The 12973-nt window shown below is 35.9% G+C and overlaps 1 protein-coding gene across 2 annotated transcripts in view; it reads left to right on the plus strand.

Annotated features, from left to right (window-relative positions):
• LOC129738260 (GIGYF family protein Gyf) overlaps positions 1 to 12973 on the plus strand; it is a 33274-nt gene that overhangs the window by 4243 nt on the left and 16058 nt on the right. The window contains exon 1 of one of the 2 annotated variants that reach the window (XM_055729448.1): positions 9002 to 9158. The exons of the other annotated variant lie outside the window; for it this stretch is intronic. The gene's annotated coding sequence lies outside the window, so the exon portion shown is untranslated. Of the gene's footprint in view, positions 1 to 9001; positions 9159 to 12973 lie in introns of those variants that run through there. 2 annotated transcript variants of the gene reach the window in all.

The following is a 12973-nucleotide window of genomic DNA, read 5'->3' on the forward strand; positions in this document are numbered from 1 at the left end:
AGATCAACGGCCAAAGTAACTAGCAGTTTCCCATCAATATGAAGGAGGTCCTCTACGTTCCAGAGCTACACGACAGCTTAATGTCGGTGAAGAAATTGATAGCGGCTGAGTCAATTTTTTCGGGAAGGTGGCATTTCTCAAAAAAAAGCACGGCTTATTTCAAATACGATCTATATGAATTAGAAATCAGAGTCGAAGTACCTACACAGCAAATTTTATTTTGCTGGAAACCAGCAAAATTTGGATGGTTTCTGTTCAGCTGGTTTCCCAGCAAAATTACTAGCAATAAGATTTACTGGAAACTATCAGCAAACTCAGTTGCTGGAAATTCAGCAATGTTGAAGTGCTGGAAATAAGCAATTGATTTCAAAAAGAACCGGAAATATTTGGATTCTAATTTTATTTCAAATTTCAATGATTCTCAAGCCAGGCATAAATCGAAATCGTGTGTGTTCATTGTTTTAATTTTATATTTATTGACGTATTAAAATTAAAATGCATGAATATTCTTTCTGCAGCGGGATTCCGTTGTGCGCCGAGGCTCAAATATATCAGCCTCCATATGACCCTTGGTTTAATCGCTCCATCATCGCTAGAATGTTAAGGAAAACAATGTCAATCGTTTATATTAAAAAATCATTTGCCAAATAGAATTGACCTCGCAACTCCGTCACCGTCATTGTTGAAATGACAAACAGTCTTCACATGCAGCGAAAAAAATGACAAAACAACAAAAATCTAAGTTTAACAGATCGATTGCTGGTTTTTCAGCAATACAGATCAAGCGCTGGAAAAATCAGCAAGACGAAGAATGTTTGCTGGTTTCCTGCAAAAATTTGGATTGCTGGACTTTTCCAGCAATTTTTTTTTCTGGAAAGCGAGGCAAAAAATTACTGTGTACTGCAAATCAGTGCAAGTCTGAAGCCGATCCGTTGTGGCATCCACGTTTCGTTCACTTGGGTCAACAAGGAATGTGGGCAATGGTGAGGAACGCCTGATTACTGGTGCTAGGTGCCATGTCATTGCGTGGGTGCCGAGTCAGCAGCGTGAAAAGCTAGATGCCAGAATCCGTGAAGCCGTCATGATTTCCTCGAACTGACCGACGAAGGTGGATATTTCAATAAGACAGACGATACTGGAGCGCTCCCTTTGCGATTAGAACAGCTCGAGGCCGGAGGCCAAGCGTTGCTGAACCTTCAAAGCTGCCAAGACCAGAGACGACCATGAGAAAAGGCTGCGTGCTGTGGAGAACCAACTGAAATCCTTAGAAGCCAACCGTGTGTGGAAATTCGAAACTTGTCCGCCGAAGTGGGTCATCCAAATGAAAGGACCTCGTGATTGTAAGTAAACGGACATCTGCTTTCCGCTAGGATGCATGGGATGAATCCGGGACATTGGCAGGCCCAATTAGACAATTTACCGACTTGTTCACCTAAGCTTTGGAAGCCACTCATTTTCTAGAACTAACGGATTGATAGGGGGTGAAATCTAAGCAATCAAGATTCTCAACAACCGTTAGTTTAATGTTATTGAAAACTGTTCACTTTAGTTCAGTTATAAACCACACTACTTAGAATAAAGACAGTTCTACTGGTTCTATTAACTATCCTGAGTCACTCATTATTCAAGACCAATCTTATGATATTTTTCCAACTTAGAGTTTGAAATGCAAAATTTTTTTGACATAAATAAGAGATTATTGTCTTGAAAATACGTAGTAGTAAGAGATGTATTGTCTTGAAAATACGTACGGAACGTACGAAATTCTGTGTTCTGTGATGAAAATTTGCCCAAAAATCTTTGAAATGCGTGTCGTGACTAGCAAACGCGAACTACTATCAATAGAAAATTTCCAAACCAAGAAACGCACGACACGCATCATTATTTCGGCTCTTGGCTTGGCTCTCTGTCCAAATCACCACCCACCGTACCTACTCGGAGAGCAAACAAACACGTTTTGCTGGACGCGCTGCTTGTGGTTCTAGAAATTAAGGAATGATTTTAAGTTTATAATTTTCATATTTTTGTGAAATCTCACAGCGTGAATTGTTGCACCTCACTAGAATGTAGATTAAATTTGCTCTCAATGAATATACTTTTCATTGGTCCAAACAAAGTAAAAGCACTGAAAATACGGGTACAACTTGACGGTGGACCACAAAAACAGATGAAATTTCAATTTGTAAAAAACTCGCGCAAAGTAGTCAACTTTGAAAAATTCCAGTAAATTCATTTTATGTTGCATCAAAAATCTAAAGACAGCAAAATGTTAGGGTAAATGTACCCAATCTTGGCCTCTAAGGCATGGTTGACTAGTTTTCCCATGATTGTAGTCTTCCTGTAATGTGTACCTTCAAAAGTCATTCGACAAATATGATTGCTTACTAGCCTGAAAGGCAGTAAAAATATGTCCTTGCTTGAAAGCGGTTGATAATTTGAGATAAACCTGATCAAACTATTGATTAAAATGCTCCTTATTTTAGCCCCCGCGCCGAATTTTGGCCCTTTATGAGGTCCTTAAATTGGCCGTCTCTAGAAAAAACTTGCCTCACTAATACAACAACAGCCCCCACGAATTCATTGAAAATATCCCGGAAGGAAGCACAACAATGTTCTTTACTGTTTTCAAAAAGTCGGAAGTACGAAATGTCAATCAACTTTTAGAATTGATATTTGCATGTAGAATCACAATCTAACGTAAAAAAGTTTTATGTGTTTATTTCAGTTTTTGTGTGTTTAAAATTTCTATTATAAGAATGATAATTTAAAACAAAAAGGTTCCAAATTATTGCACTGGTTAACATAAATATGTTTATTAAGGAAGCAAACAAATCGTTCGCTCAATTTTTAACATGCAATCATGATAGACCTGTTTCCATTGAAGTTAACAGGTTAACATAAGATAGTAAATGTTCATATTTGTTTTTCATTCCACTCCCTTAAAAGGAGGATCGACATTTTAAAAATCATTATGACCGAGGCAAGAAGCAAACTAAAGCTTAAACTAAAGTAAGCGAACGATTATTTGAATCATAAATGTTTAAAATGTCGCCTTTAAGAATTTTGTAGAATTTTAATGAATTTTGATAACATAAAAACGATACAAAAATGGCACAAAAATGACAAAAATGTCAAAAATGACAACAATTACCAAAATGACTAAAATGACAAATTGATCAAAATGACAAATTGACAAAAATGATCCAAAAATGACACGAAAATTGCACAAAAATGACACAAAAATGGCACAAAAATGACGGAAATGAAAAACTATTGAAACAACTAAAACACTAAAGTGATTCAAAAATGACGTAAAAATTACACAAGGATGGTACAAAATTACACATAAGTGTCACAAAACACAATGACACAGAAATGACAGAAAATGACACAAAAGTGGCACAAAGGACACAAAAATTACCCAGCTATGACACAAAAGTGACAAATAATGAGACAAAACTGGCACAAAATTACATAAAAATAACACAAACTACACACAAATTACACCAAATAACACAAAAATGTCACAAAAATAACACAAAAATGACAAATTGACAACATGATAAAAATGACAAAAATCCACAAAAATGACAAAAATGACACAATAAAGACACAAATATGACACAAAATTGACGGAAATGACAAAAATGACAAAGATTACAAAGATGACAAAAATGACCAAAAATGACAAAAAAGACCAAAAATGACAAAAATGACAAAAATGACCAAAAATGACAAAAATGCGAAAATGACGAGAATGACAAAAATTAAAAAAAGTGACAAAAATTACAAAAAGGACTAAAATGTCAAAAATGACACAATAAATTACACAAAATGATATAAAAATGACACAAAAATTTCAAAAAATGACAAAAATCGACTAAAATTCACAAAAATGACACAATCAAGATACAAAAATAACGATGCATTACAAAAATGACACAAAATGATAAAAACTACAGAAATTACAAAATGGGCGAAAATGACAAAAATTATCAAAATTTCCAAAACTACCAAAATAACCAAAGTTTCCAAATTTACCAAAATGATAAAAATGACAAAAATTACACAAATTACAAAAATTACATAAAGAAAAAAAAATTATGAAAATGAAAAAAATGACAAAAATTACAAAAAAGACAAAAATTACAAATGACAAAAATGGCAAAAATTGCAAAAATGACAAAAATCGACTAAAATGACAAACATTACAAGCATTACAAACATGACACACAAATCACACAAAACAGGATACATAAATTACACAAAAATGTCACATAAATGACTGAACATTTAAACAATTTGGACACTGTAGTGATACAAAAATGACGCAAGAACAGCACAAAAAGACACAAGCATGACACAAAAATGACTTAGAATGGCTATAATGAATATGACAAAAAAAAAATGACAAAACTAACCAAAATTACATAAAATAACAAATTATAACTAAACTGACAAGGATGAGAAAATTACAAATCTCGACTTTACCTATTAAAATGGAGGGTGGCTAGCGAACCGGGAATACCGGAAAAAACTTTGGAATTTCATCTCTTCACCGGGAAGTAGGGAAAAACCGGGAATTTCGGCACTTCACCGGGAAAATTTTCATGCTTAAGATTTTTTTCAAGGAATTTCAAAAATATTATCAAAAATATTTCTAAATTTATAGATATTTTTTGACAGTCTTGATAGATTTATCTCATAAACGCTTATTTATGTTCATTAGTAAACAAACGAAGTTTGAATCGCTTTTTAACAAATTGCGGGCAATATGAGATATCTATTTTTTTAGCTCGCCGCAAGTGTGCTATACTTACAAGCATAACTCCAATGTTATAAATTTAATAATCACACTATTATCGACAAAACTAACTACAGTCGGACCTGGATAAATGAGAGTCCGAACTTCGGACTCCGAAGGACTGAATATTTTTTCTCGTTTATAAGTCTTATGTAAAAATTGTATCGAAAACAAGGTCCTATCGAAATATGAGGTCTTACAGCACTACTAAAGTTATTTATTGTTTTGTATTGAATTTTTTTTTCAGGTCTTTGGATTTGTCAAAAAAAATATAACTGCATTCAAATATTTTCCTGCAATCTAATGATTTTAAGTTTTGTAAGACAAATCCCCATTCAAGTTGATAAGCGGTTTCGATGTATTTTTTTACATATTTCTCTACAAACTATACAATTTTTTTCAAGAACTCTGTAAAAATTCAAGAAAATTTCACAGTAGCTGAAAAGTACTACATTTTAGTTTCAAGATCAATTGTCCTCGAAGTTTTTTTTTGCAAAACTGTTGAAATTGTGGAGCAAAACAACGAATAGATGCCAATTTCGTTAGATTCGTTTTAAGAAATCATGAAACCCTGTCAATTTCATACGGAAAGATTACGTGTTAAACGACGCCAAAGTATTTGTCATGATTTCTAACCGGCTAACAAGTTTTGGAATACAATTGTTAGAAATTTGAGCCCCTTTACATTAAATTGTTTATTTTCTATTAAAAAAACGAGTATATTAAATGGAAAAATCATCATTCATAACCGGGAAAAACTTTGGAACCTCAAAACGAAAAATCGCTAGCAACCCTGAAAATGATAAATAGATAAAAATTACAAACATGACACAAAAATGACACAAATTACACAAAATTGGAACAACAATGGAACAAAAAGAACTCTTAAAATGACACAAAAATGGTACAAAATAACACAAAAGATGATACCAAAAATGACACAAGAATGATACAAAATTCATACAGAAATGACACTAAATTAAAAAAAAAATGGCATAAAAATGGTTAAAAATTATTTTTTCATACCTACTTTATTTGCATTTTGTCCTGTTTCATTTGCGTAATTTTGAAAATTTCTTAATTGTTCTAAATTTGTTTGTTTATTTTTTTTTAATATTATTTTTCATGGATAGTATTACTGGATACACTGAAATTGACCACCGAGAAAAATATTTCACGACATTGGTAATTACGTGGCCAGTTTAGCTATAAATATGGTTTACTGGTTTTGGCAGGTAAACTTAGTTGATTTAAACCGAAAGCGATTGTGCAAAATGCATTGCTGATTAAGAAAAACCTAGTCATATTTTTTCAAAAACTCTACCATCGCTCAAACCCACCTATCATGAAATCGTAATAGAAATGATAATCCAAATCGAATATCAAGACATTTTCAATAACCATCGTAAACAAGTTGGTATTGAGTGATATTCTATCATTTATTTATGACAAGCTTTGCCCAAAAATAGTTGAGTCGGATAGCAGTTTAGTCAATTCGTAAATATATCTCCAAAAAGTTGGGAATATGGTAATTCGGAATTTACTATTTGAGTGGACTGATTTACGATAAATTGGCGGTCCATCGATTGAAACTCTATCCGATCTCCCCCTTTCTTTCTGTGACCAGTTCGTAAACAGAAAATCTCACCTATAGAGTTATAGCGTATTGAGTTGGCATCGTGGTAAGATACCGAACTGCGAACTCGGAGGCTGGAGTTCAAATCTCGGTCGGGGAAATTTTTTTTTCGTTTTTCTCAAATTACTTAAAATCGTTTATTTTGCATTTTGTGGGGCTTGTCATTGTAGATATATCGCCTCCACTTTTGTAGCTATATGCTATTTTGGTAAGTTTTATACAATCTTTTCATCTGGTATAATTGTTTGAATAATTCTGTTGTTCCTGCGATATACCTCCTTAAATGTTTGCTGGGAACAGTATTTACTAGCAATCGAATGAAAAGTAGGTTTTTCAGACCCCTTTTTTAACTTTTTGTGAACCTTTCATAAAAAAAATTTAAGAAAATATTTCTTGACTTCATGATGTAGACATTAACTCCTGCTTTCATATGCATAAGGCAAATATTTTTTTGGACGTGTAATATATGAACTACAGCAGTTTTTCTGAGGCATGCTTTTTTGGATTTTTTTCTTTCATACTGAATAACGAGAAAACTAGTAGCTTTTCTGACATTACAAGATTTCTATTGATATAAGTTTTCTAAGAAATAAATTATTATTCAAACGCCTTAGAAAGATTTTACTTTTGGAGTGTCAAATTGACACTCGTAAGTCTGAAAAGGGAGATTTTTGTCCAGGCTTCCAGGGTTCGTCCATAAAAAAAAGTAAAGATACAATATTAAAAAACTTTTGAAATCATTTGGGGTCCCCGAAGAAATTTTTGTTTTTTTGAAGCTTCTGAAAAAGTTACAAGCCTTCAAACTTGCAATAGTGTCAAAATGACCCTCTAATGCGGATGAGGGTTAAATGACTTTTTTATTTTACCAGAAATTTATGATATAAAATGTCATTTTTCCCAATCCATCAAATGACAACATCATGCTTTTCCTCCTTATCGTTTAGAAGTGCACCAACATAGCAACTTATAATTGCAATAACCCAGACAAACTTCCTGCTGCATTAGACTGAGTCGATTTGGGATCATTTTCGAATTTCTCAAACACTGAGTTCTCAAAAGCTTTGTTTTGGTTCAAAACCAATTTTTGCAGGATTATAAAGTCAGTTCTTGAATCTCAAGGTTTGAAAATTAGAAAATGACCCTAAATCGACTCAGTCGACCTTTCCTCATCCCATATCTGCGCGTTGTCTCGCCGCCGCTTGTCATGCACCTTTATTCCAGAAGCATACCTTGACCAAAGGTCACTCTTACGGATGCTAAAAAGTTTTCGAAGATCATATGAAAACCATAGCGAGGCCCGTCTGCGTTTCGCACCTAACCGTGTATAGTTGTTCTCGACTTCGCTTCCTAATGTTTGCCCCTTTCTACAGGTCCTGCTGTGCAGTCATTGCCGTTTCTCTTTGCTGTGCGGGGATGCTATTTTTATTCCACACTAGAGATTATTTTATAGTCACTATTATAGAAATGGAAATAACGCATCCGAAGGTGCTGATGGGTTGTTTTTTTTTTATTGTTGATGGGTTTTGAAAACGATTCTTCTGATTTGGATAGTGTCCAGAGTTGAGTAGTTGAGTTCGGTTTTAATCTTCCAGCAAACTTGGTAAACAATGTTTGCTGAAAATGTAGCTCAAATTGGGAACTCGAGTAGCGAAAAGGTACAAATCAAATAAGTTCATGAAGAAGATCTCAACTAAAAACTGAAGAAATGTTTAACTGTCTTATTGAAGATCGGAAAAGGCCTAAAGACTCGAACTTAATAAAAAGGCAAAAAGGAAAGACGCATTCCCAGCTACGTTGTGCAGATATTTCACGAGTTCAGCACGTAATAAAGAATAATTCCACATCAAAACATCAATACTACGATGCCATTCAAGAGAAGTGAACCGAACACACGAATGGAATCAATGTACATCAGCATTCGTCGGAAGGTGTTATCCCGGGATGTATCACAACGTTCATACGTGTGCTGTGTGACTATCATCATCAGAGAAAAAAGCTTTTGAATCGCCCATACAAACACTCACATATGCTGGTCAACAGCGAGCATAGAACTTGCGCAATGCCTCTGAGAGCTTTCGTCATGAACGAATATTGCGAGAGCTGACAAACTCAGACAGAAAACAAGTTTCATATGAAAAACACAAAATTATCCAGTGTCAAATTATGTTGACTAGTCAAGGATCCGACATAAATTGGAAATATTGAAATAATAAATATCTTTAACAATATAGTTCCCACATAACTACCCCGTGGAACGGGATGGATCTCAACGGAACCTCTCATGTGTTCGTGACATGTGACATTGTATCTGGTGGTCGTTCTACGATGTAAACAAACGGAAAACGATCTAACATACACACACATACGCACATGGTTACCCGTGGGGGACTATTCGCGTAAAATCGTGGGGCGAAACTGCAACAACCTTAATATGCCGCAACTTTGTAGTGTGGTCGCTCGCTGTCAGTAAGCGCTCGATGTCGTTGTAGCCGATAATGTATGCTGCTCTCCCTCCGGCGCGGCGTGTCGCTGCAAATATGAACCTACTACATTGGAACGCAAAACAAAAAATCGGAACCCAGTGCTCCACCATCGCTGTTATGTTGTTCGATCGACTGAAAACGGCAAAGGCGAACGACGATAACTGATTTGCGGACGGAATTCCCGGCACCTTATCGGAATTAGTTTTTTTCGGGTGTTATTCAACCTTCACACCAGGTTAGTTCTGAGTGCTTGTTGTTATTAGGCAAAGCTAGACTGTTCCATACATTGTGTTTTGGGAATTAGAACATCCAAACACTTTGCTACAATGAGGGCACATGCTCATCAGCTACCAGAAGACGGCAAGTCCGCTTTGACAACGTGTAAAATTAGCGATTGATGATGACTATCGCAAAAAGTGGAACCGTTATTAGTGGCACCGCCGCTAACATAAGGTTTTTTCCCTGTATCGGTTTGTTCTGGCTCGTTGAACGATGACCTGGTTCACGTTTCTTGCAGGAAGTTATGAAAATAAAATGAAAGTGTACTGGTCGTTGGATATGATGTAATTATCAAACGATAAAGAGACACAGCTCGTTATCGCAGACATGTATGGACGGTGCCATGATGTCAGTAACGCTCGTTTGTTTATTTCAAAATCTGGTAGGTAACTTTATAAAGATAGATACGATGGTCTTTTTTTCTGATTCAATACTGCACCTAGGTGTTAAGTGCCAACAACGAAGGCAAAAACCAATTCACCACCTTTAAGAGACTCTACTTTTGAGTAGTACCTAGCATATGTGTTGTTGCTCTCGTGCTCTGGTTTGCTCATCTCATTTTCCAACGGGCGATGTTTACCATGTGTTTTGTTGGGGTGGTAGTTGTTCACCTGTCGCCCGTGTTAGTGAAAAACTATCGGACAGCGTTTTGTGAATTTGGAAGTACTGTGCTTCCAGAACCACGAATCTCGTCGTATCGTTCACTTTAAATTGTTATCATTGCGTTTTCAATTTTTTTACATGTTTTTTCCCTATTTTGAACAGTTTTTTTTTGCAAAGTTTTTCGTAAACTAACACGGTATCTGAGAAAAAAAAATCTTTTTTATAAGTGCATTTTATTTTTCAACACTTCGAAACTTTTGAAGTTGAGAGAATAGTTAGCTCTGAGCTCTGAAATTTTTAATTTTATATGATCACTAGTCTTGCGCTAATTTAATTTGAATATAATTATTTTGCCCTACTTTTTTACCTCATGGTCGCTTCTAGCCCTAAAATAAGCTCTTATATTCGTTGCACCTAGATGTTTTTTTTTTTTTAATTTGGAAGACTTGTGCTTTTTATCGCGAACGTACATTTATCTCCTAGACACTAATGCCATAATGCTGGTAAAGTATCTAAAATAAAACCTAAAAAAAAGTACATTTATCTTGGTTGCTGTTTTATGCGTACAACTTCAAGATATGATTTTTTAACGCCTTAAACTGCTATAACTGCTATACCGATTCTTGGTAAAACATCTCGTCAAAAATCGGTATGTGTGGCATCGCTGATCGCAGCTCCTCTTCACAGTCAGCCAAGAATGGCTTAGTTCTACGCACACCTCAGCGAGTAAAAACCCGACAGCTGCTTACAAGAACAATCTGAAAGGCGTACAGTATCTAGCGATGTGTGGGGATGAAGAAAAAAATCAACATCTTCCAGCCAACACGAACCAAGTTTATGAAAATATACTTTACTTTAGTGAAAATGTCCGAAGAATCGATTGGACATAGTTTCAGACGCCGCACGGGCTTACAAACGGAGATATAGTGCCTTTTTAACCCATAATTCCCCTTGTGGTATATACCAGTTAAGAGGAAGGAAGAATAGAATCAATGAATTAGAAATCCAACCAAAATGATACAAGTTTCGTATATAAATAGTATATAAATTAAACTATGTATTAGAATAAATTTAGAGAAAACGTTCGAAATCACTAATCAAATTCCTCCAAAAACGTGGTTTTCGCGATACACTTGGAAGGAGTGCCTCTATCACGGACATCTCTTTGGTTGAACATGCAAGGTGCGACCAAGAAAGGGATTCTTGTAACAGTTGAACAAATTTATAAAAGTGAACTGTGACTATTAGTTCCAAGGCAGCTGACAGAAAGCCGGTTTCTAGCCATTTGGGTCCCAGCCGTCCAGATTCCAGCCAGCCGAAGAAATCGATGGCTTCCCGCAAACTGTTCGAGAGGGAGCTTTTTGGGGAAACCGACGACATGGATATTGGAGACGACTCTGGTTACGACACCCCTATATTTTGTAAACAATCCAGAAAAAAAACCAATTTTGACTGGAAGATTTTGAACGAAAATAGACTGATCTTGTGTGATTTTTCCGAGGAATCAAATGAAGGCTATTTGAAAATCGCTAATAAATTGAAATACGAAGGTATATTGAAAAATCTCAGTGGCAGAGGACGAAACGCATTCTGACTGTATTTAGCTGATGTTGATTTGGAGATGCATTTCAGTAAATGATATTTTTGTATGTAAAGGGTGATGGTCAAAATTTGGTCAATATCAACTTGACGTATTTCTTTCAATTTTGCATTTAAAAAACCTGAACACCCCTTATTATGAAGGTGTTTGTGTGTGTAGAATGTTGCTCCTATTTTGTTTTTGGAATTCACTCTTCAGTTGTCAAAATGCCTTCCAAGGAAGAAGAGCAGCGTATCAAAATTTTGCTCGCGCATCGCGAAAATCCGAGCTACTTGCACGCAAAGCTGGTAAAATCGCTAAAAGTTGCCAAATCAACCGTTAGGAATGTTATTAAAGTGTTTGGGGAACGTTTGTCGACAGCCAGGAAGTCTGGATCGGAGGGAAATCGAAAACCGGAAGCCGCGGAGACGACAAAGAAAGTTGCCGGTAGTTTCAAGCAAAACCCTAACTAACCTCTTTTCCGAGATGCCGCAAATAAGCTGGGTGTATCGTCTACAACCGTGCATCGAGCCAAAAAACGAGCCGGACTATCGACTTGCAAGAAGGTAGTGACTCCAAATCGTGATGATAAACAAAATACGACGGCCAAAGCGCGATCCCGGAGGCTGTACACGACGATGCTGACGAAGTTTGACTGTGCGGTAATGGACGACGAAACCTACGTCAAAGCCGACTACAAGCAGCTTCCGGGACAGGAGTTTCATACGGCAAAAGGAAGGGGAAAGGTAGCAGATATTTTCAAGCACATGAATCTGTCAAAATTCGCGAAGAAATATCTGGTTTGGCAAGCCATCTGTACCTGTGGCTTGAAAAGCAGCATTTTCATAGCTTCCGGGACTGTCAACCAAGAAATTTTCGTGGAAGAGTGTTTGAATAAACGTCTGCTGCCTTTCCTGAAGAAACACGGTTGTTTCGTACTGTTTTGGCCGGATTTGGCATCTTGCCATTACGGTAAAAAGGCCATAGAGTGGTACGCCGCCAACAACGTGCAGGTGGTTCCCAAGGACAAGAACCCTCCCAACACGCCAGAGCTCCGCCCAATTGAGAAATACTGGGCTATTGTCAAGCGGAACCTAAAGAAGACCAAAAAAACTGCTAAGGACGAGCAACAGTTCAAGCATTGACTATACTGACTAGACACTCGATTTCGTTTTCTGGATAATTTTTCCAACAGTACGCAATGTCGATTCCAGAGTGCGCATCGATCGATTTGAAGAAATGCTATCCCAGTTAGGAAATGCCACCCAACTTTAAAAATAAAACACGCAATTTCTACGATAAAATCGGGTTAAACAGGACCATTTTTCTCAGTGAACTCCGATTCACTGGTTTGATTTTTAAAACGAGCGGCCGAACTTAATCCGATTTTTCGGTTTTATATTCTTCTTGCAAGTCAATCCAAAATATCTTCTAAGTTTGAAGTTTTTATTTCAAAAAATTATTCTTTTCCTATGAAAATATTTTTCTTTTGAATCATAGAATTTGTTTAAAATCAAAATCCAAAATTATTCAGTTCAAAAAATTAATTCTTTCTTTCAAAAATTATTCATTTAATTAAAAACTATAAT

Source organism: Uranotaenia lowii, chromosome 1, assembly GCF_029784155.1.
Source record: "Uranotaenia lowii strain MFRU-FL chromosome 1, ASM2978415v1, whole genome shotgun sequence".
In the NCBI taxonomy this organism is placed as follows: Eukaryota; Metazoa; Arthropoda; class Insecta; order Diptera; family Culicidae; genus Uranotaenia; species Uranotaenia lowii.